Source organism: Vicugna pacos, chromosome 10 (assembly GCF_048564905.1).
Source record: "Vicugna pacos chromosome 10, VicPac4, whole genome shotgun sequence".
Lineage (NCBI taxonomy): Eukaryota > Metazoa > Chordata > Mammalia > Artiodactyla > Camelidae > Vicugna > Vicugna pacos.
This window is the reverse complement of record NC_132996.1, coordinates 71473791-71497028: the sequence shown is the minus strand read 5'-3', so window position 1 is coordinate 71497028 and position 23238 is coordinate 71473791.

The window sequence follows — 23238 nt, the reverse complement described above, 5'->3', positions numbered from 1 at the left end:
CACACACCACTGTGTGAACATCACTTCAGCTGCTGACGGGCACGTGGGTGAGTCCAGCTTGGCGCTGTGATGGGTAGGGTTCTTGTACGAGTCTCTGTGTGGCGTACTCACCTCTTTCCTGGGTGTTTTCCCAGGACACGGTTTGCTGGGTCACAGGGTTGACAAAGGGTTAGCTTCATGAGAAACTGTGATTCAAATGCCTTTTAAAATTATTGTGGAGAATTGCAAATATTGACAGAAGAAGAGAGAGGAGCAGAATGAATTCCAGTCACCACCCTCAACCCTGCATTTCTGGATGCAAATCCCCAGATCTTTTCACCTGCAAATGTTTTGGTATATAAGGCAGGACTGGCTTCTGCAGATAGCACCCTTGGGGGCTGGGGTCCCCTCAGCCCAGAGCAGCACCCCCCACCACCCTGGGACACGAACCTTGGCCACTGTCCTCCCTGGGCTGAGGGGTCCTGGGGGCAGTCACCCACTCTGGGAGATCCAGGAGGTGGCCCAGTGTTCTGGGTGGACTGGATGTGGGGCTATTTGGCGTGTGATGGGGAGACCCCGGCTCCCTCCCCCGTGGTCCAGACACCCGGGCCTGCCTCAGCATCCCTGCCGCCATCCGGGGCTCCAGCCTGGAGTTTCCCGCCTGCTGGGCTAGGACAGCCAGTCCAGGTCTCCCGGGTGTTCCACTGGGACCCAGCTGTGTGTGTACTGGGGAAGGCAACGTACCTGGAAATGCACAGCCAAGCCAGGCCAAAGCCCACACCCTCAACAAGACCCATCTCTCCCTCCCCACCTCAGCTGGGGTCACCAGGTCAATCACCCCACCAGCCAGGGGTTCGTCCCACATCCCGGCCTCCACCCCAGCTCTGGGGGCTTCTGGCCTCATGAGGTTTTGTTGCTCTTTAAAATCAATTTAATCAGGAGCTCAGGACTGCGCCTTCAAGGCCACTCCTCAAAAGACATCTTTTTCACTCAGTCTCCCCTTTAAAGATGGTGGCGCCAGTTTTGCAGATTAATAAGCGAGGCTTCTGCGGCCGAGTGCATGAGCCTCCGTCAGGACGCTCTATGTGGTCCCCTGACCCCAGCCACCAGGCCGGGACCCTGGATCCCTGACAATGCTCACCCAGCCTGAGTGGCACTGCACGATCCCACTTGAAAAGGCCTTTCACCAGGGCTGCCTTTTAAGAGGGGGACAATTGGCAGGAGGCCTGGCACTTATTCATGCAAAACAGCAGCGAAAAGTGCTCGTAGTCAGTGTCAGGAGTGGGTAGCGCCCAGAGCAAGGGGCCCGCCTTGGGCTGTGGAAAGCCAGTCGCTAAGCGACACGTCCCCCAGGCATCTCCCAGTGGCCTCTCGGAACTCCTGAGGTGGCCCTGTCCTGGCCCTCCTCGAGCGCCCAGGGTGGAAAACCAGGGTGCCTGTGACCCTGCTCCCTGTTTCTTTGCCAAGTTGGCCCAGATGGGCTGGAGATGAGATTCAGCCATGCGCCCTCTCTGGGCTTCCTTCAGTGATGGGCTGCATGGGATATTCCCAGCATCCTTTGCTGCTCAGATTCTCCAAAGGTCCATCTCAGAGGACCTCTACCCCCATCTCACCCTCTGCTTCCTGGGTGCCCTCCCACCTCCCCACCTTAGCCTTCCCCAGCCTAAGCCTCCCCCAGCCTGCTCCCTGGTGTTTCAGCAGGTCTCCTCCGGCCTGAGGAGTCCAGAGCAGCTGGTGTTGGGCAATCCTGTGTGTCTCCAACAGGCATGCCACTCCCTACTCTTGCCTTCCTTTGAAGCAGATTTGGCCCCCAGCACAGAAGGAGGTGGAGGGGGCGGGGAGGGAGGGATGAGACTCCCGGATCTGGTCCCACCTGGACAGCCCTCCAGGCGGGAGCTGGGTCTTTGACGGGGGGCAGAGCCACTTGGCTGCTAGGGAGACTCTCTGCCCACGCCCTGCCCCAGCCCCGCACTCCCATTCCTGGCTCTTCCCTGTACCCCAGGATCCTGATAACCCAGCATCCCACCCCTCTCTGGGAACTCAGCTCGGGGATGAGACCCCTGGAGACCCTCGGGGCCCTTGGCTGGCCAGAGCGCATCTTGGTGTCCCCTGGACAAGGGCCGCTGCCTTCTCCCTGTCCAGTCTCTGTTCTGGACCGCGTGTCTGACCCGCTGCAAATAATGAGCCCCCAACACTACCCGTCCTGTCCTTCTCATCCCCTCCCCATTCCCGCCTACCCGCCCCCATTCCCCCACCCTTCCCCCTCCCTCCCCTCCTCTCCCCCCTCCCCACCTCCATCCTCTCATTGTCTGGCTCTTTAGCCTCCACGCCCGTTCTGCGGTCCAAGGCTCGGCCCCTGGACCCCAGTCTGAGCCCTGGGCCTGCTCCCTCTTGCCCAAGCACGCTGCTGTCTCGCTCCTGTGTACCGTGGGGGATGCAAAGCTGAAGGGGCCCAGTGAGACCACTCTTTCCAGCCACCCCCAGACTCAGCAGGGACAGGGCCTGTTGCCCACTGAAGAGACCCCGGGGGCCCAGGGCTGTGGGACAGTTCAGAGGGGAGGCGTGTCCCCTGCGTGTTCCTAGTTTCTCGTGGAAGCAGCTGGCACTGCCATGACTCTGGGCACAGCCTCCTCTTAGGAAAGTGAGTGGCCACACCTACTGCCCCCTTCCCCAGCCCGCTAGCGGGAGGCGGGGCGGGTACAGCATCCCCCATTCTCTGCCTCAGCACATCGGCTTGAGGAGATGGAATAGGATTGAAAGATTGCATTAAACTGAAGTAATGCAGACCTGGAGGGCAGCCGGGCAGGAAGAGGAGAGGATTAGTCTGCCTTCACACTGGCTCCCAAGAGCTGAGTGCTAAGGTTTCAGAAATCTGGGGAGTTGGCTGCCTAACCACGGCCATTATGGAAAATTAAATACAAACTTACAATTGCATAAATTAGACTAAAAAGTAACCCTCGTAGGTACACAAAACTCATCGCTTCCTAATGATTCTACTATTATCCACGCTCTGAGCTTATATGGTCTTCCCGTCCATCAGGTGGAGATACTACGTAATGACATTGCTGCATGTCCCTTCCCAACTCTGCTCAGCGACCTGACTTTGGTAGCTTGCAACTGGCCATCCTGGGAGTATTTACAACTTGGAAATCGGCGAACATTGACTGGTGGCTCTGTTGACTGCCTACACTTACGGATGAGGGGGAGAAGATGCCAGTGCAGATTAAATTTAAGAGTGTCTCATTCTGTAGCTGTTCCACGGTGACTGGCATAAGAAACTGGGGACATATGCTTCCAGGATTCAAAACTTCTTACCCCATTCAGCAAAGAAGTAGCCTCCATTCTGGGCAAATGAATACAGCTCCACCATTACGTCTTTGTTGCTGTACTTAGGGGTCACGCTTCAAGGCAAACAAAGACATCACCAGTGGAACTCCACGCGTTCATAAGGTGCAGCCTTAAACTGGCCGTGAGCGCAGAGCTCAGCACAGTCAGTGCTCGGTGAGCGCGGACTGGCCGTGCCGAATTTACAATGGAGAGTAGCATACTTTTTTTCTTGTCAAATTATTTGTAGATTAAAAAAATATTATTTGTAGATTGGGTCTTGATTTTTGGGAGGTTCTGAACTGCAATGAATAGCCTCAGAAGATTTCTAGCCCCAGATTTCTAGCCCCGGAGGACTTTGTTTTTATTATGGAAGGAACTCCTACGTACAGTGAAGTGCCTGTCCTGCGCACACGGCTCACTGAATTTTCACCAGCTAATCACATGCACCAGCTAGTCCCCAGATGAAGAAATGAAACATTTTGAGAAGCTCTGCCCCCTGCCTTGACCCTTCTAGTCGCCACCTGCCCCAGTGTAACTGCCCTCTTGGCTTAACCCCCTGCGCGTGTCTGACCTGCTTGGGGCATACAGGTCTTTGTCTGGCGTCTTTCGCTCAATGCAGCGTAGGTGAGACTTGTCCGTGTTGCAGTGTCTACATGTCTGTTACCCATCCTCATTACTGCGTAGTATTCAATCATGCCAATATGCCACAATTTATTTATTCATTTGGGTTGATTCCAGGCAGGGTTACTGTGAGTAGTGCTGCTCCAGATAATTGCAGACGTGTCTTTTTATGAATGGAGGTAAGAGTTTCTGTAGGCTACACGCGTAGGAGTGGAACTGCTGGATCATAGGTCATCACACGTTCTGCCAAGCGGCGCTCCAAAGCGACTGCACCAGTTCACACCCCCGGCCACACTGCTTGCGTCTTCTGATGCGCTGCCCCATCCCCGTACGCCGTATCATCTGTCTTTAAACTTTTTTTTAATCTTAGCCATTCTGGTGAATGTACACAGTGTCTCATTGTGGTTTTAGTCTGACTTTCCCTGACTAATGAAGTTGAACTCTTTCTCATCTGTGTATTGGCAGTTTGTATAGAAAGTACCTAGTCAAGCACACTGCTCATTCGTCTATCTTTTTTTTTTATTACTGATTTGGAGGCGTCCTTTATTTATGCTACATGTGAGTGCCTGTGGGACACGCGGACGGCCAGTAACTCCTCCCACCCCCAGGGTCCCATTTTCACTTTCCTACTGGTGTCATTTGATGAACGGGATTTCTTAGTAATCCTCCTGTAATTTAATTTATAAACATTTCCTTTTATGGTTGGCCCTTTGTAGCCTGCTTAGGAAGTCACTGCCTGCTCCAGCGTCACGAAGACGCTTTCTGATGTCTCTTCTAAACTCTTCACATTCAGACCTGAGACCCATCAGGAACTGATTTGTGGGCTGTGGTGTGAAGGTCAAGATATATTTTTCCTTAGGAGGATCCAGTTGACCCAAACCCACTTAGGGGGAAGACCCGCAGTGGCGCCTTTGGCCTGACACGTGAGCTGCGGGCTGGGGGGGGGGCTCTGACCCCCGGGTGGGTGGGTTTCCCCGGTCAGTGCTGTGATGTCTGGCACACCATTGCCCTGTTACTGCCCCTGAAACTTGCCATCAGCCCTCTGCTTGTGTTCTTCCAGACAGCTTGACTCTTCTTGGCCCTTTGCAATTTCCCATGAATTTTGGAATCTTCTTGTCAATGTCCAGCAAGAGAGACTTTGCCAGGAAAATGTGGAGTGAATCAAAGCATGCTCCCGGAAGAGGAAATGACTCCATGCAGTGGTTTTTCCACGCGCGTAGCACCTCCTTTGTTCCAGTTGCTGGGAATCGGAGCTGAGCACACCGGTGTCACGCGGGAGCCCTGGGAGGGAGGGCCTGTGTCCATCCCTGTTTCACCGATGGGGGCCTGGAGGCCTGGAGGGGAAAAGTCACTTACCCCAGATCACAGAGTGAGCACGAGCAAATGCAGAGCTAGGCTCGTCTGGGGCCCCTTCATTCATTCATTCACTCATTCATTTCTCATTCATTCCACAAATGACAACCAAGCACCTCCTGTATGCCAGGCACTGCTAAGTGCTGGGGTCCTTGTCCCTGACCCTCTGCATCTGCCCAGTCTCTGGAACCAGAGAGACCATGGGAAAGGGAAGAGGCAGAGCCAGAGGGCAGAGATGGGAGGGAAGGCTGCGGCCACTGGCCAGATCACCCACAGGATAGATAGACATTTATAAGATGGAGAAAGGGAGGACTTTCCAGATGAAGGAACAGCAGGTGCAAAGGCCTGGGGCATGAGAGTGCCTGGTGCACTCCGGGACCCCAAGTGAGTCCTTGTGACGGAGCAGAAGAAGGAAGGGACAGTGGATAGAGGAAGGTTCGATCCAGGGTGAGAAGTGGGGCTCTGTCCTGGAGAGGCAGGAACTGGTGGAGACCCCCCAGAGGGACATGATGTTGCAACAGAGCAGGAGGGGCAAGAGTCCCCAGAAGGGCCAGTCGTGTCCCGTCTCAGGGGAGAGTGGCCTGTATCAGACCAAAGGCGAGGGGTGTGGGAGGAAGATCACAGAGGCAGTCAGCAGGACTTAAAGAATGGGGACAGAGGGCAGAGATGAGGGCAGGGGGTGGGGGCACTTGGAGGAGGAGGGGGGACAAAGGGGCAGACAGGCAGCCCAGATGCCAAAGGGCCAAGCTTAGAGGATGTGCCTGCAGCTGGGTCAGACCCCTGGGCAGGAAAGCTGGGTGAGCATGGAGGGTGGTGTGGGCGGGGCTTGAGGTCAGGGATCCCCCAGGCACCTCTGCCTGAGGTTCTGATCTCAGCCCAGGCCTTGGCACATGTGCTCCACGAGCCTTTGATGTGTGAACGAATGAATGAATGAACAAGCAAGATTCCCCATTCACAAGTGTGGGGCCATATTTGCTTCCAAACCCCTTTCTGTTCTTTCATTTGTGCCCCTCCATAGCCTGGGAGAGAGATGGGGTGGTCCTTGGCCACGTGCCCAGGCCCCCAGTGTGGCCTCCCCATTCCTGAGATCAGTCGGGTGCCCCTTCACACCTGCCCCCAGTCCCACGTGGCTGCCGCAAGCTGACCACTTTCTTAGTGGGTGACCCTGCAGATGCGGGTGGCCAGCCGGCGCCCGGGCATCTCTGCCGCCATCCCGGACAAGACTGCACAGGGGCTGACTCTGGGGCCAGGAACACCGTGGGCAGCGCTGCCGTCTCTCTGCCCGCCACACCCCTGTTTACAGCCGTGGGAACAGAGGCCCAGGGAGGCGAAGGGCCAGCCCGCGGTCGCAGCTGCACCCCCACCGCTCCGAGTCCCCGCTGGGCAGGGCCAGCTTCCAGGGCTGCGTCACGGAGGGTCCGTGCGGGGCGCATGCTCTGCTGTCGCAGCCCTGCAACTCCTGATAGTTTCAGGGGCGCTGCGCCCTGCACATCTTCGCCCCGCCGGCCCCGAGCCTGGGCGCCTCCTCCGGGGGCAGCTGGCCCTTCCTTTCGCTGGAAGGCAGTTGTCCCCTCCAGAGCACAGTCCCCTCTGAGTGCGTGCCAGGAAGTGCACGAATCAAGGGCAGGGAAGAAGGAAGCACTCCAATCTTTCCTGGTGAAAACGGAGCCGGTTTTAGCAACGACGTCAGGGTGACCCCGTGTCTGTGCCAAGACTGGGGAGGAATGAAGCCCCATGGGTCGGGGGAGGGGTCCCGAAAGGGTCCTCAGAACCCGGTGCCTAGCAGTTTGCTTGGGGACCATTTGGAACAGAGCAGAGGGCCGGGCAGCTGCCCTGAGGCCCCAAGGTGGGAGGAGGGCCAAGCCACAGACCTGGAGCCCTGACAACCCTGCTCCCTCCGGGGGCCTTGGGACAATCGCTGGGCGGTCCTGAGCCCCAGTTTCCCAGCTGCAAGCTGGGACCCCCAGAACACCCACCTCTCTGGTGGGTACTGACACCCGGAGACCTCCACGCGGTCCCTCCCACCCAGCAGGGGCCTCTCTGGAGAGGCAAGTCTTGCGCCCTGTTGGGCATTTCCAAGACAAGTCAACTCGCCCAGCCCCAAAGGGGCCACCATCCAGTGGTCTCACCCCTCTAGCGTCTGTCCCCTGGCTTTGCACATCCACTCTCTCCCCTCAGCCTGGGTGCAACCCCAGGTAGGCGGTGGGAGGGGTCCTGGGCATGAGACCAGGGCTTCTGGTGTCACTCTGCAGTCCCCAGTGTGTTTCGCCAATGGAGCTCTTTCCAAACTGGAAACCACAGGCCTCCAGTCACTCAGACCTGCCAGAGAGCAGATCACCTAGGTGGGGGCGGGGTTCACTTTTCCCCCAGGTGTTGGGGGTGGGGTGTTGGAGAGTTGGGGGCACCATGTTGGACTCCTTCCCCTGAGCAGCACCCACGGTCTTCCTCGCGGGGGCTGCTGCAGGGTGGAGGTTGCTGACAGCATCCCTTCCTGTGGGGCCCAGTCCCGCACTGCCTCACTGTTCAGCGGGGCCCTCGGTCTGACCCCATGGGATGTCAGGAAAGGCAGACACCTGAAATCCATGTCAGGGACAGTGAGGGCGGGTGTCTGGCTTTTCTTTGCAATTTAGAGAGCGTGGCTGTCCAGTCAGTAGAGTTCTTTGCGGGTCTGTGACGGACATGCCATGAGAGCCAGAAATCAGCCTTTGCCTTTTTGAGCTGCTAAGATTTGGTGTCATTTGTTACTGCAGCATAACCTGCCTTTTCCTAACTACTACACACCCAACTCAACTCTGCTGTATGAGGGGTCCAGGACAGCTAAAGGCCTGAGGCTGAGTCTGCTTGCTGGACACAGAGCCTGTGGGCTTTGAGGTGGACCATGTACGCCTGTGCTGGTGGCATTCACTCCTCTCAGGATTTGATGACAGACAGTTCTGCAATTTCCTTATCATTTACCAGCTCGGTCTATTCGAGAGGGACCCTCTCAGGAGCACTCCACGCCTGAATCTCCCCTCAGCTATCTGAGACCACCCACCCACGGGGGTCTGTGGGAACTGGCATCCACATCTTGGTGCTAGGGAGTCTGGCTGTGGTTTTGGATGGGGACAATTTAAAGCAGTCCTGAGCCAGGAATCCAAAGCTCCCCTCTGCTCCTGGAGGGCAATGGGCTTGTGATTGTGGTGGGGAGGGTGTAGCTCAGTGGCAGAGCGCATGCTTAGCATGCGCTAGGTCCAGGGTTCAATCCCCAGCACCTCCATTAAAAAAAAACAACCTAATTAGCCCCCATTAAAAAAACGGCCTTGCATCCGTGACCACTGGCCCCCAGGTCTGTGACTGTTTACAGGCCCCAGATTCCCGTACAGCAGCCCAGTGTTTGCAGCCCTGGCGTCGGTCACCCCTCACTGGGTGGCTCTCCTTGGTGTCTGGAGCTTGATGCCCTCAGGCCAGGGTACAACCAGTGGCCAGAGCCTCTGGGTTGGCCTGACCAGCCGCTGGGGTGAGCTGAACATTGCGAGGTCTCCTTGGTCCTCCTGAGGGGCACAGTTCCCACCAGAGGCAGGGCTCCAGTCCCCTGGCTCTGGGAAGGATGCTTCAAAAGTCAAGGAGGTCGTGAGGCTGAGAAGGTGCCCGGGAATAGGTCCCCCTGGCTGTCCAACCTGACCTCACTCCTAGTCACCTCTGGGCTGGCCTGTCCGTGACCTTGTCTGCTGGCCTGAGTGTGGTCCAGCTCCCCGTCTGACCGAGGTCAGTCCTCACACAGCCCCAGGCTCCAGGCAGAGCCACCCAGGGCCCCTTTGTGGGCTCTGGGTAGATCAACAAACAGCCCTGAGCAGTGGAAACCTCTCTGGCTCTCCAAGTGCAGACAAACAGGGCTGGGACAGAGGGACTCCAGACGGGGCCGCCTCGGCGAACAAGCTGCAGCCTGTGTGCAGGGAGCTGCCCGGACGCCTCAGCCACCGGGAAGCTGGGAGAGACAGATGGTGCCTGTGCTTAATGGGGCAGAGCAGGGAGCAGAAGCCTCCCCGAGCCCGTCGGCCGCCCACCCGGCTGAAGCTTCTAGACCTGCAGAGAGAGGGGAGCCAGGAGGTAGAGCCTTGCAGGGTGACTCTGCTCCACCCGGTTACCCCAGCAGGTCCCTGCCCTGCCTGGGTCCTCACAGAGAGGGCAGCGGGACCTGGCCGGCTCCAGGTGGTTGTGACAGGAGGTGGGTGACCAGGCACAGCAGAGGGGAAGTGGGCTGGCTCTGAGTTAGAACTGGTGCTTCAGTCTGGATCCTGGGAGAAGAGTAACAGCAAATGTTTTTCAGTGCTCTTGTGCCAGACACACTGCTCGAGGCCTTTCCTGCTCTGTCATCTGACTGACTGCTCAACAAATGATGCATTAGGTTTGATTATTATTCCCATTCTAGGGATGGGGAAACTGAGACCCAGAGAGGCTCTGTGGCTGTGGCAGCGGCAGAGACAAACCAGGTCTCTGGCCCAGCTCTCCACGCTGCAGTGCTCTCGCTGAGTCCTGGGAAGCCCCTCTGGGGATGCCTTTATTGGGAGTTTGATTATTTCTGAGTACTGTGTTTCAGAGGAAAGAAAGAGAACTTTATATAAAGCTAGAAGCCCACCCACTCTGGGCCAGTCCCAGATTTCCATTCTTCTCCTTCACCACCTCCTGCATTACCTACAGCATTACCTCCAACCTCACCTCCAGCATCAGCACCAGTGTCACCAGCATCTCCTCCAGCATCACCTCCAGCATCAGCCCCAGCATCACCCTTCTCACATTTCCTCAAATTTCCTGGGGACCCACCATATGCAGGAAGAGTGGAGCACATGCTTCTGAGCAGGGTTCCACTCATCTTCCCAGCACTGCTGCTGGGGGGGAGATTTTTCAGTTTTTACAGATGAGGAAAAGGAGTCTGGCAGCCCTTCACCATGTCTATCTGATTTTAAAGTGATGAGGGGGAAGGAAAGGAAGGGAAAGCTGGGAAGAGGTTATAGATGTCACCTTGCTTATATCCCTCCCTGGGAAGTGGTCACTCTGCCAGGTCCCCGACTCACGCTGACCAGTCTCAGCAGGTGTGCTGAATCTGGAGCTTTGAAATGGGTGAGCGGTGAACCCTGAACCCCAGGGAATTTACACCCCGGGTCACCTGGTGTCTGCTCCTAACCAAGCTGTGTGCTCCTCGGGGGAGGGTGGGTGTGTCGTCCTCACCCGCGTGTGAACACAGTGCCTGTGCGTGGTGGCTGTGGGCTCTGCTGGATGGAAGGATGGAGACACTCCGTGCTACCCAGCGTTGCCATGACAGCATGTCAGGGACTGGGTCCTGAGTGGGCACTGCCTCCCTGTCTGGTCCAGGCTGTGCCAAGGCTGCCCAGGGCTGCGGCCTGGGCCTTGATGCTGTGTGAGGGCAGGGAAAGGAGGGACTGGAGAGGCAGCAGAGGCGGGTGCAGGACCCTGCCCCGGAGCTCCTGCACAGCACCTCAGACTCTAAATAGAGTTCATGGGGGCCCCCTCAAGGAGCAGGCAGGCAGGGCTCCCTGCCTCATCCCTCAGGTGCACCGCCTCAAGCCCAGACAGGGGGCAGCCCGAGCTCACCCAGCAGAGCAGGTCTAAAACTCAGGGCTCCCCAGGGCCGGCTGAGGGCCCTTCCCACCCAGCTTGACCTGCCAAGAGAAGGCCTTGGTCCTGGGATGGGCTGTGGGTCCCAGCCCTCGGCCCCGCGCCCCTCCACCGTGCCTGGGTTCCTGCGCTGAATCTCCAGGAGCCTGGTGGCAGCAAGGAAGCACCCGCCAGGGCTGTAGCCTTGTGTCTGTGTGTTTCCTTCACGTGTGCCTCTCTCCGTGCCCACCCTTGTGACACCCGGCCGGCCACGTGGGTGGTGGGAGGAGGCGTCCATCTCTGAACAGCCCTCATGCCTGGAACTCCACCTGCTGTCACTGTCTAGACATCCCCTAGGCATGGTCCTCCCCCAAGGAGCATAGAGAAGGAAGCAGGTGCCCGCATGTTGTGTGAGAGCAAAGCTCCTAGACTCTCCAAGGACAGTCTCACTAGGAGGGTTCAGAAAGGAGGGTGCAGCCGTGACACAGGACAGCAGGCCGCCCAAGTCAGGCGTCCGTGGGCAGGGCCCCAGCCCACCATGGATAAGCATGTGACGCCCCCTCTCCGGGGCTCCTCTTCTTTTCTGAAAAGAAGTTGCAGTTCACAGTGGCCCCCTGCTATTGTTGGCGTGAGGATTTGGGGGGAGCGATCGTGCCTGCTGAGGATGGACAAATGTAAGTTATTATCCTGGAAACAAAGCCCCTGACCCCCTCCCCGCTGCCCTGCTTAGTCTCCTGGGGCTCTCATCACCTGGAAGGTCCCCATCATTGCCCTGGCACTCAAAGGCCACCCAGGCTGGTCCCAGCCCGTCCCTCTGCTGTTCTCCCTACTGTTCCTAGCAGGGTCACCGACCAGTCCTGGTTTGCTCTGGAGTTTGCCAGGTTGAGCTCTGAGAGGCTCCCATCCAGGAGCCGCCTCGGCCCCCACACACCGGGCTGCCTTGAGACCCTAACCCTGTGGTCGGCGTGTAGCTGTCCTCACACCCTGCCCCAGCACTGTGCACCCCGCTTTGCTGTTTGAGTTCTGTGGTTAATGCACCCCCACCTGCCTATTTCCCGTCACATTTCGCCACGCCCCCTTTCACAGCAGAGGAGCTGTCGTTGACCAGGTCACTAGGGCCCAGAGAACAGAAGAGCGACGGGCTCTGAGCTAGGGTCTGGGGTCCTGTCCTCTCAGCCAAACATGGGGGAAATTGGGCCCCATGGACTCAACTGCAGCCGAGCCTCCAAAGGGGAATTTGTGCGTGATCTCAGGTGGAGCTGCACGTGGCGCCCTCCGTGGGCAGGGGGCAGGTGCAGGCATGTGCAGGGCATTCCCGCCACAAGGAAGCCAGGATTCCAGCCATCCCCAGTTGTCCCCAAAGTCGACGTTGTCTCCAAGACCCTCCTCCCGCCTCATCCTTCCAGCCCTGCCCTGCCCTCTGAGACCTGCCCTCTCTCCTCTGACCATCAGCCCCCAGCAGCGGGTCAGGTGTGGCCAACCCCTCGCAGACGGTGGAAGGCAGGAACCCTCTGGAGGTACCACGTCCCCAAGCAGACAGGTCCCACTAGCAGGGGACATTTTGGGGGCAGAGCCAAGAAGACAGTGACGATGAGACAGCAGCTCAAGTGCATTCACATCTTGGAGTTTCTGGTCCCATCAGACCTCACAGCAGGTGACGGGCACAGGTGACAGGCAGGCCGGGGAGGGGGGCCCAAGGGGTGACGTGGGCCACCCGATGTCACACAGCTGGGAGCACTGCCGCTGGGGCCCCGGCCAGTTTTCCTCTTTTTGCGACTTTCAGTTTTGATATCATTTCACATTGGCCAAGGATGGCTCAAGGAACTGCCGGACCCCTGCCCTGAAGACCTGATCCCCCGAACCCCTAATTTCCCAGGGGTGTCCGTTGGCCCCTTCACACGTCCACTTCTGGACACAGGCCCGTGGGTAACGTGTTTCTGTCTCTCGCTTGTATCACGCCCACGGACACACACACTTTCCTCCTGACTCATTTGAGAGCAGGCTGAGGACATGATGCCCCTCGGCCCCTAGACACGCGCCTGTGCATTTCTAAGGACAAGGACATCCTCTCACACAGCACGGGACAAGCGTGGCCATCAGGGCAGTGGTCCTGTCACCCGCCGCCGCGTTCGGGGGTCTGCACTGGTCCCCCTCTTCTCTGGCTGTGTTTCCGCCGGTGCAGCCGCCTGGCCAGGACCCAGCCGCACTCAGCTCTCTAGTCTCCCTGGGTCTGCACCGGTCCTTAGCCCTGTGAGGTCTTCGCACAACGCGGCACTTCTGAAGAGGACAGGCGGTCTGCTTGTAGCCTGCCCTGCGCGGGGGCAGCCCCGGCTCGTCCGTGCACATCCAGACCGCCCACGGCCCGGGGTGCCCGCCTCACCGCCACGTGCCGCAGCCGCTGTGTGCCAGCCGGCCTGGGTGGGAAGGGGGCCTCCTATCCTCCCAGGCCTGTGGGGCCATTGATGACCACCCTGAGACACGTGGGTGCTGTGTGTGCAGAGTCCGCTGGCCTGGGACTCCGGGCGATGGGGTAACTCTCCTCAGATCCAGGAGCCTTCAAAGACCTTCCTCTGGTGCCGCCAAGCAGAGCCTTGATGGGACCCTCAGGGCCCTTGCACCCCCTTCCCCACACCCTCCCAGGAAGGGATGCTCACGTGCCCCCTGGCCCTGCAAGTACCGTCCTGGGGCCCATGTGAGGCCACCCCCTGCAAGATCCTCAAGGGGGCTGCAGGGGGGGGCCAGCAGGCGCGTCGGGCTCCGGGCTGCTCCGGGAGGGGCAGGCTCAGCACAGAGCCCGGCGTCCCAGGAGGAAGGGCGGGGGTTCTCACCAAGGGTCACGGCGGCCCCGGGTGAGACCCAGGGCCCCTCGGATGGACTCCCGCTCCACGGCTGTGGCTGTTGGCTGAGCCACCTGCTCACTCGCGCAGTGCAGAGAAGACAGCACCTTCCTCGTGGCTCGTTCTTGGGGTCGTTCATTCATTCATTCATTCATTCATTCATTTGTACTTTCCTCGGTCAGCAGCTTACTGTGGAGACACACCCCCGTGAGGCAGCGCCAGGCGGTGAGGGTCCTGAGCCGAAAGGACCAGGCCCTCTGAGCTTACACTCAACTGGGGCTGTCGGGTGGGCAGGAGGGGTCCCCTGCAGGCTGGGCCACCTCGAGGGAACCCACAGCCGCTGCTCCTGTCTTTGCCCTCCAGTGCTTCCTCGTCCCTTTCCCAGGGGTCTCCCTGGGTCAGGAGTCCATGCTGGCTCCACCCCAGGGTGGTCAGGCCGCCTCTGAACACCCACCATCCTGCTTCTGTGCAGCTGTTTCCACAGGGCCCCCTCGAGGCTCTGGAGCTGCTCAAAGAATGAGTGAGGGAGGGAGTGAGTGATTAAACACAGGGAAGTCAGACAACCTGGTTCCGTCTTGCTCCTGATGTTGCCTCCGTGTCCTTGGGCACCTCGGCCCCTCATTAGGGCCTGTTTCCCGCTCATGGGCACGCCCACAAGGTTCAAGGTGGGACAACCAGCCCCCTACTCTCTGGTGGGCCCAGGTCCTTCCGGCTGGACTTTGGACGTGAGCTTTGGCAGAGGCGGGGTGGGAGGAAGGGGCGGCTGTGGCCAGGGGCCAGGTGGGGTGTGGGCCGGGACTAAGGGCTTGGTTGGGGCAAATAACAAAGACCCAGGAATGTGGGTTTGAGGATTTCAAACAAAAGCTCATTTCCCATTTTGGTTTTGAAACAGGGTGGAGATTTGGTGCCATTCCTCACCCAGGGGCCCTCCCACCAACTCTCACACCCTCTTCTCTGTTGAAAGATGGGGTCAGTCCCGGGGTCAGAGGCCCAGGGCCCTGGAAGCATCCCCTCCGCCCACCAGCGGCCTGGCCCGGGGAGCCGCGGTGCTCCTTACTGCTGCTCCTGCACCTGCTGAGCTGCAGGATCCACACCTCCGCTGGCGCCATACCCAACCGGCCAGTCCCTGGGTGGGGACCCCTCCCCAACTTTCTGGAACACAGGTCTGCAGGTGGACCTCTGCCAGCACAGACAGCATGAATGGTGGTCCCCCAAGGATCCCCCGAGATACTGGCCCATTCTCAGTGGGAGGAAGGGACCTGAGGCCCCAGGTCACACTGTGCATCCTGTCAGTGGCAGGATGGGCACCAGGTCACTCGCCCCCCCACCCAGAGGTGACCCCCAGCCATCCCTCTCCCAGGGGTCTCTGGGAAAAGGCCCGGGCCGCAGGAGTCCCGGAGGGCCAGGAGAGCCCCGCCCTTTCTGTGTGGCCTCTGCAGGACATGACCTCATCCCTCATGGGGCAGCTCGGCCGCAGGCCAGCAGATTATGCTGGGAACACACTTCCTGCTCCTCAGATCCATCGGGGAACGCAGAGCGGGCGGAGAGGCGCGGGTCCCACAGCCTCTGCCCCTGCCAGCGCCGTCCTAGGTAGCCTTGGGGCTGAGCAGGCCTCTGGGAGCACGGTGCCCACCCACCTGGGCTCTGGGGCGCTGGGCCGAGCAGTGGGGAGCAGGGTGGGCCCCTGGCTGAGCTGCGGGAGATCTGCAGGAAACAGACGCACCCAGAGGAAGCCTGCAGCGGAGCACAGGCCCGGCCACGCGGATGCCTCGCCCCCCACCCCCACCCACAGCGGGGAGCCCGCGGGGCGGGGCCGGGGAGGAGACTCGCAGCCTGAGGCGCCCTTGCCGGGCACCAGGAGCCTCTGGGGAGGAGCCCACAGCGGGCCCGGTTGCCCTCATGTCATAGAGACGCTGGGACTATGTCACAGCCAGGCAAATGGGTGGCAGCCGGGGTTCCAGCCTTCCAGGGTCATTGTCCTGCCACCACCCCTGGAGGCCACATGCATGCTGTCCACTGCCCAGTCCCATGTCCCCAGGATGGGTGGGGTCTTGCTCCAGCTCAGCCACCAGCTCACCCCAGGTGCCCTGGCCGGGTGCTGGCCCTCAGCAGCTGCTTCCCCCCTGGGCCGAGGGCACGCCTTCTCCATGCCGTCCTGCGGCCCTCCCTGTGTGAGTGTGCTTAGACCACAGACACTCACCGTCCCCCGTACTGGAGGCTGGAATCTGAGGCCCAGGCGTGGGCGGGGCCGGCTCCTCCCGGGGCCTCGCTCCTCGGCGTGGAGACAGCCGCCTTCTCCCCGCATCCTCACGTGGTCATCCGTCTGCGTGTGTCTGTGTCCTGATCTCCTCTTCTTACAAGGACACCAGGTCTACGGGATTAAGGGCCACCTGAGTGACCTCATTTTACCTTAACCACCTCTTTAAAGACTCTCTCATCAAGTACAGTCACATTCTAAGGTGTTACGTGGTCACTCGGCTCACATGCCCCTCTGTGGCCCAACCAGCCTTGGCCAGGGAGGAGGGTCCCCAGCAGCTGACCACACATGGCTTGTTCCAAGACCCTGGGTGACTAGATGGCCTAGCACAGGCCTCGAGGTCAAGGGCTCGGTGGCACCAGGTGCCTCCTGGAGGGGCACCAGGACCATAGGAGCTGAGGCCCCAGCCATCTTCTGCTGACATGACAATGGCCAGGAACAGCTCCCTTTCCTTACAAAGTAAGCACTAGGTTAGTTTCCTGTGACCGCCGTGAACAACTTGGGTGGCTTAAGGCAACAGAAACGTATTCGCACGTGGTTCTGGAGACCAGATGTCCCAATCAGTTATAGTGGCTAAAATCAAGGTGTCACAGGGCCATACTCCCACTGGAGGCTCTAGGGGAGGCTCGTTCCTCCCCCCTCCCAGCTTCTGGGGGCCCCAGGTGTTCTCAGCTCATGGTGGCCTCACTTGGGTCCCTGCCTCCATCTTAATATGACCTCCTCTGTGTTGGGCTCCGAATTCCTCTGTGTCTCTTGTAAGGACTCCTGTCATTGAAATCAGAGCCCACCTGCAAAATCCAAAACAATCTCATCTCAAGCTCCTTAAATTTAAGTAGGGAGTCCTTCCCTCCAGGGAGATCTCAGAGTCGCATCCCCATGACGATCGACAAATTATTAGCATCCAGCGTAGGTGACACTTGACATCCTGAAGAAGAGTTCCATTGACCAAACAGGAAACGCAGGGTAGAAGCTTGGACGTCCTTGTCAGCCCAGTCCGGGGACTGCAGACTCAGACAAAGCGCTGCCATTCCCAGCTCCCACCCTTCCTCCCAGGTTTGCAGAAATCGGGGAGTCTGACGGCAGCAAGGGCCCCAGGGATGGAGTGACATGGGAGCGCACGCCCCCCGGAGGCAGCGGGCCGCAGCGCCGCGCCCAGCACGCTGGCCTTGTCTAGCGGAGCTGACTGTGTCGGCCCCCGGGGCCCCGCAACTCTGCTCATAAGCCCGCGCCCAGCCTCACTGGGAGAGCCACACAAGGAGGGCCACATGACCTGTGGAAACAGCCTGATGTTCATCCGCGGGAGAATCGCCCTGTTTCCACCCAATCACACCTGACGGAAAAGTGGAAGTGAATGAATGGGAAGCACCTGTCCCGGTTCGGGTGCGTCTCACTGACGTAAGCGGAGGGAGAATTTCTAAGGCAGCATGGAGTCCTGGAGGCGGCCCTGGAACAGAAAAGGGATGTTAGGAGCAAAGTGTAAAGTCTGATGGAAGCCTGAGATGCAGGTAATAGTGTTGTACCGACGTGAGTTTCTTACTTTGGATGAGTGGACGGTGGGTGTGTAAGACGTTAACACTTGGGGAAGGCGGGTGTAGGGAATGGGGACACAGCCCTGCTCCCTTGCCCCTCCCCAGCCCTGAGCTGGCGTCTCCGGGCCCCACTCTGGTCCCCTGTCCCTTCTGCCATCACTCAGGACCTTGCTTGTACCCAGCCCCACGTCCTCGCTCTCCTGGCCCCTGCCTGGACTTCTGCTGCTGAACCAGGTGCAAGGGCACCCACACAGCGCCCCCTGAGGGCTGAGGGGTGGCCCATGGGTTGGGGTGGCCCCCCGGGCATTGGTACCCACAGGAGATGCCTGCTCTGCCCGGAGAGGGTGTGTGGGAGACGGTGCAGGAGCGGAGAGCTTGCAAACACGGCCTCTTCCCTCTTATTAAAGCGATGCTTCTCATTAAAGAAAACCTGAGAAATGCAAAAAAGCAGAAAAATAAAAAAAACAAATGAGGACAGTAACCGCAGGCTCCCTCCTACCCCCTTAACCACCAGTTACTCAGGCCCTGAGATTCCCTGCATTTCCTTGAAGGCCAATTACTAGGGCCAAGTGGAGGGATAATGAAAGGCTGGGTGGCCAAGGCTTCACCCAGCGCGGAGCGCCTGCCCTTCCCCGCCATGAGGGGAGGGGCCCCTTTCCAGAGCTGAATTTTATTTTTTTGTAAAAATCCTATTGCACCAACATTCAGCAGCACTCGGCCCAGGTCGCTTTGCCGAGAAGCGCATTCTTTTTTTTTTTTTTTCCTTTAAGTACAGTCAGTTACAGTGTGTCAGTTTCTGGTGTCCAGCACAATGTCCCAGTCATGCACATACATGCATATGTTCTTTTTCATATTCTTTTTCATTAAAGGTTATTACAAGATACTGAATATAGTTTTCTGTGCTCTATAGAAGAAATCTGGTTTTTCTCTATTTTTTATATATAGCAGCTAACTTTTGCAAATCTCAAACTCCCGAATATATCCCTTGATTCCAAGACCGGGTTCACTTCTTCTGTCTGCCAGTCCTCCCTGCAAGGGGGCAAGTCCCCAGCTCAGCAGGGACAGCAGGTAGACGCCCCAGGACATTCGGTTTCCCCTGGAGCTGATCTGCCACATGATGTGATAACTGCCATCATCTCGGTGGTGACCAAACATTTCTAGGTGGAGGGACAGTGAGCTCAGGCTCATGTTGTCCAGAAGGGACTTGGGATCCCACGAGAGGAAGAAGAGCATCTGTGGGGGTCCAGGTGCGGGGACTCCCTACATCACGAGGGACACACGGCTTACGCTGCCCCGTTCCCAGGCCTGAGGTTACTCTCACAGCTGGTCCTGCAGGGACCATCACACCCGCAGTCTGTCGCATCTGTATTTGATCGTTTCTGCAGAGAAATTCCCAGCTCAGAGCTGCGTTTCCTGGCGCTCGATGGGGAACGGACAGCTGTTGGCCTGGCAAGGAGCTACGGTGGGAAACAGGTGTCGGCTGGACGGGGAAAGCGTCCTAGCACCCCCTTACTAAGACTTGATCGCCCCGTCTGCAAAAAGGGGCGAGTAATCCCAACTGCATAGAAGCGCCTTGGGCAAATTTTAATAGAGGCCTTAAGGATTTTAATCCCGGAAGCACCACTCCCTTTGTTGCAGTCAGTGGGGAAAAAAAATTGAGACTGTATCGCCAATAAAATATATATTTCTTCGCTTAATGTGTCAACCATACCAATAAATGATAAGACATTAGAAAATACAGGAACATGAACATTTAAAAGAATGAGTTTGTTTTTTTCTTAAATCTGCCAATTCAGTTCCTTTAAAGGTTAAAAGACTTGTGAAGTTTTCTATTTCTTCTTGAGTTATTTTTGGATAAATTCTATTTTTTTAAAGGATTTGGCCATTTCATCTTCATTTTCAGATTCGTCAGGCGTACAGTTTTCCTTCAGCTGCACTAGCTTGTAAACATTTTCTCCTGCACCTGATTTGTTCCCTTTTTTTAATTTTCATCTTCTCTTTCTCTTTCACGCAGTCCATCTCACCAGGACCCTGTCCGTTTTCAAAAGGCATCGACTGGCTCTGTTGCCCCTCTCGGTTGCTTCCTGTTTTTCAGTTTTATTAACAGTGTCTTCTCTGATTGTTGTCATTTCCTTCTTTTTCCTTTCGCTGGGTTTAGCCTTTTTCTCTGCCTTGAGTTGGTCACTTAGTTTTGTAACAGTTCATCTGTTTTTTTCACATCGGTAAGCGTTCTCGACGTTCATGTTTTTGAACTATCACTTTTGCTGCTTCCCACAAATGTTTTAGTGGCAAAAATTGTGCAATTTCCATAATACTTTCTTCTTTTCCCTTTGACTTATTTAGCCATGTGCTCTAACATCTTCAAGTTGTGTAGTGGTTTTTGAATGATTGTTTTGTTACTGACTTCTAACTTAGCTTCATCATGCTCAGAGAACATGTTCTATGTTACATCATTTATTAGAATTCGTTGAACTTGCTCTCTGGCCTAGCACGTTTCCAGTTTTCATCAATATCCCACATGTTCTTGGATACACAGAACGTGTATCTTTAATTGTTGGAGGCAGGTTTTGCTTATGTCTATGAGCTCACAGTAGTTTATTTTATTTTAATTTATTTAACAAACACTTGCAAAGTGCTAACATCGGACCAGAAATTGCCCTAAGTGGGCTATAAATACTGAGTCATTTACTCCTCATAGCATCCCCCTGAGGACAATACAGTTGCTACACCATTTTAGAGGTAAGGACATTGAAGCACAGAGAGGTTAAGCAATTTTTCTGAGGTCAAACAGACAGCCAGTAAGTGATAGAAATGGGACTTAAATCAAGCCGCTTAGCCAAGGTTTATCCTTTTGAACACTATTCTATGCTGTGATATTCTAAATTCCTATTTCCTCATTAATTTTTGCCTGCTTGGACTATCAAATATTGAAATTGGAACATGAAAATATCACTGTATAATCATGAATTTGTTCCTTTTGTAATTATTCCATTTCTGCTTTAGATATTTTTAAGACCATATTGTGAAATGCAGGCAAGTTTTGAATTGTTCTCTCTCTCTGGTAAATGTACCTGTCATTCAGCAGTATCTTTTACCTTAAAAGTCATTCAGTTTGACATTAATGTAGCTACATTAGTGTATCTTTTTGGTTAGCTTTTGCTTGATACCTTTTTTTCAGCCTTTTAATTTCAATATTTCTATATCCTTATGGCTGCGTTTTATAAACTTATAATAGCTAGATTTTTTTGTTGCTAATCAGTTCTTACAGGCTCTGTTATTTAACTTACGTTTTTGATTCATTTACATTTATTGTAGTTTTTGGGATGGTAGAAATAATTTCTACCATTCTTATTTTGGGCTTTCTATTTTTGGTGTATGTCCCGTGATTCATTTTCTTTTCTCTTTTTAAAGATTAATTAAATTTTCTTTATTCTTTTTTTACCCTACTTACTTGGAAGTTAGACAATACATTTCTAATTTGTTGGTGGTTAACTTATAATTTTTAACATGCATGTTTGACTTCAGTGTAAAGTTAAATATCTTCACTGATTGCTGAAGAATATAAAAACCTTAGAATGCTTAACTCATCATCTTCTCTTATTTTGTTATTTTATATTGCGTATTAATTCCGTATCTTTCAAATTATGTATTTTATTATAATAGTGGTGTTTTATACACCAATGCTTGTTTAGATTTACTTACATGCTCATCAAATTCTTTCCAATTTCTTCAGATTAGTGTTTCTTTCAGTGACAGTCTATAAGTGGTAAATTCTATTTTTTTTCAAACACATCTTCATTTCACCCTCATTATCTTAAATGATGGTGCCTCTGCTCCAAAAAAAGTCTCTTTTTGACCATTAATTCCACTCAGCCTCTCTAAGTGTTATTTCTATTGTCTTTAGCATCTCTTGCTACTGTCAGCTTAACTGGTCTCCTGTGTATGTAATCTGCTTTATTTTTCTATCAAATTGTTCTAACGTCCAGAGGCCTCGGCCTCTTGAATCAAGATTTCTGCCTCCCTAACTTCACAAGACCACCTGCTTTCCTCCCACCCCTGCTCCTTCTGCCCTCCAGGCAGGAATCCAGGTGAGTGGAGTCCTCACTTTGTTTGTTTCCCTTCCCTTCTTCTTGGCATCACAGTCCTGTGTTGCCTGGTGTCAATGTTGTAAAAACCATCATTTCATATATATATATATTTCCCCATTTTCTGTTTGTTTGCAATATATGAGTAAATCCAAGCTCTCCTCAACATCATGGCCAGAATAGAAAGATCCCAACCATTGAACTTCCATTTAATTTTTAATTTCTAGAAATTCTGTTTGGTTCATTTTGAAATATGTCTGTTTTATGTTCATGGTGACTTGTTAATTTTTCACATTTTCAGTTCCTTCTTATAGCTCCTTGAACCGTGAAAACATATCATTTTATGGTCTCTACCTGAAACTATGGGTTCCTTTGGGGTTTTATACCTGTACGTGCTGATTCCACTCTTGGCGGATGGGTTGCTGTGTTTGTAATTTTTGATTGTGAGCTCATCTTCAGTGGGACTGTATAGAAATCCCAAATGGCCTCGAAGTCTTTCTGGTGAGGATTTGGGTTTGATTCTTCTGGATACCCCAAGGGGGTCCCTGGTTCAAGACCACTCTCTGTGGTCATTCCTTTGCTTGGGGGTTTCCAGGCTACAATATAAGTGTATTAAAATCTGAATGCAATGTGAAGACAGATCAATGCTCATGAGTTCCCAGTGAAGATGTCCTTCCTTCCCTGTCAGGTCTCTTTTCATTTCCCCCAGGCAGATCCATCTCCTCTACCCTCTTACTGAGCAGGAAGCACTTTGGGAATCCCAGCTTCATGTGGGGTTCTCAGTGCCAACTCTCTGTCCCATGTAGGATGGGGGCCTCATCTCTGGTCCCTTCCTGAGTGTTAGAACCCAGGCCTCTGGGTCCCTGAGACCAGCCAGCACTCCCAGTTCTCTTGCACCATCACCTCACAAGCTCTCAGCCCTGGTTTCAGCTCTCTCCATTTCTGCACCCCCCTACGCCAGGGATTTTTCTTGCTTTCCTGTGTCGTCCACTATGGGATTAAAAGGATATTTGTTCTCATTCACAAACATTGAATGGTGCAAAGACGAGGGCTTAGTGCTAATCTACATTTTGTGTTGCTCAAAGCAGATGATTTTCATTCAGTATTTACTATAATCTTATACAGTTGGTACTATCATCACCCCGTAGTTATATACCAGGAAACTGAGGAACAGAGAGGTTAGGCAACTCATCCCAAAGTCCACAGCTAGAAGAAGCAGGAGAAACCAGGATTTGAACCCAGCTATCTGGTGCCAGAGCCCAGGGTTTTCCACTGGGTTTACTGCTCCCAGGGGCCCAGAGTGCAGCCAGAGAGGGCTGCCAAATAAAATAAAGGATGCAGCTTGGTATAGCCATGCCACCAACAGACAGAAAAAACAGGAAAAGAAAAGAAAAGGACATCTTGTAGCTTCTGGGAATCTTCCTGAAATGGCAAGTGACATGCTCCTTCTTCACGCCTTTGTCCCATGCAGTATTTCAGACATACTAAAAATCACTTGCTATTTATCTGAAATTTAAATTCAATTGAATATCCTGTATTTTTTAACTGAAGTATAGTCAGTGTATAATGCTGTGTTAATTTCTGGTGTACAGCATAGTGATTCAGCGATATATATATGTGTATATATGTATATATATATTCCTTTTCATGTTCTTTTT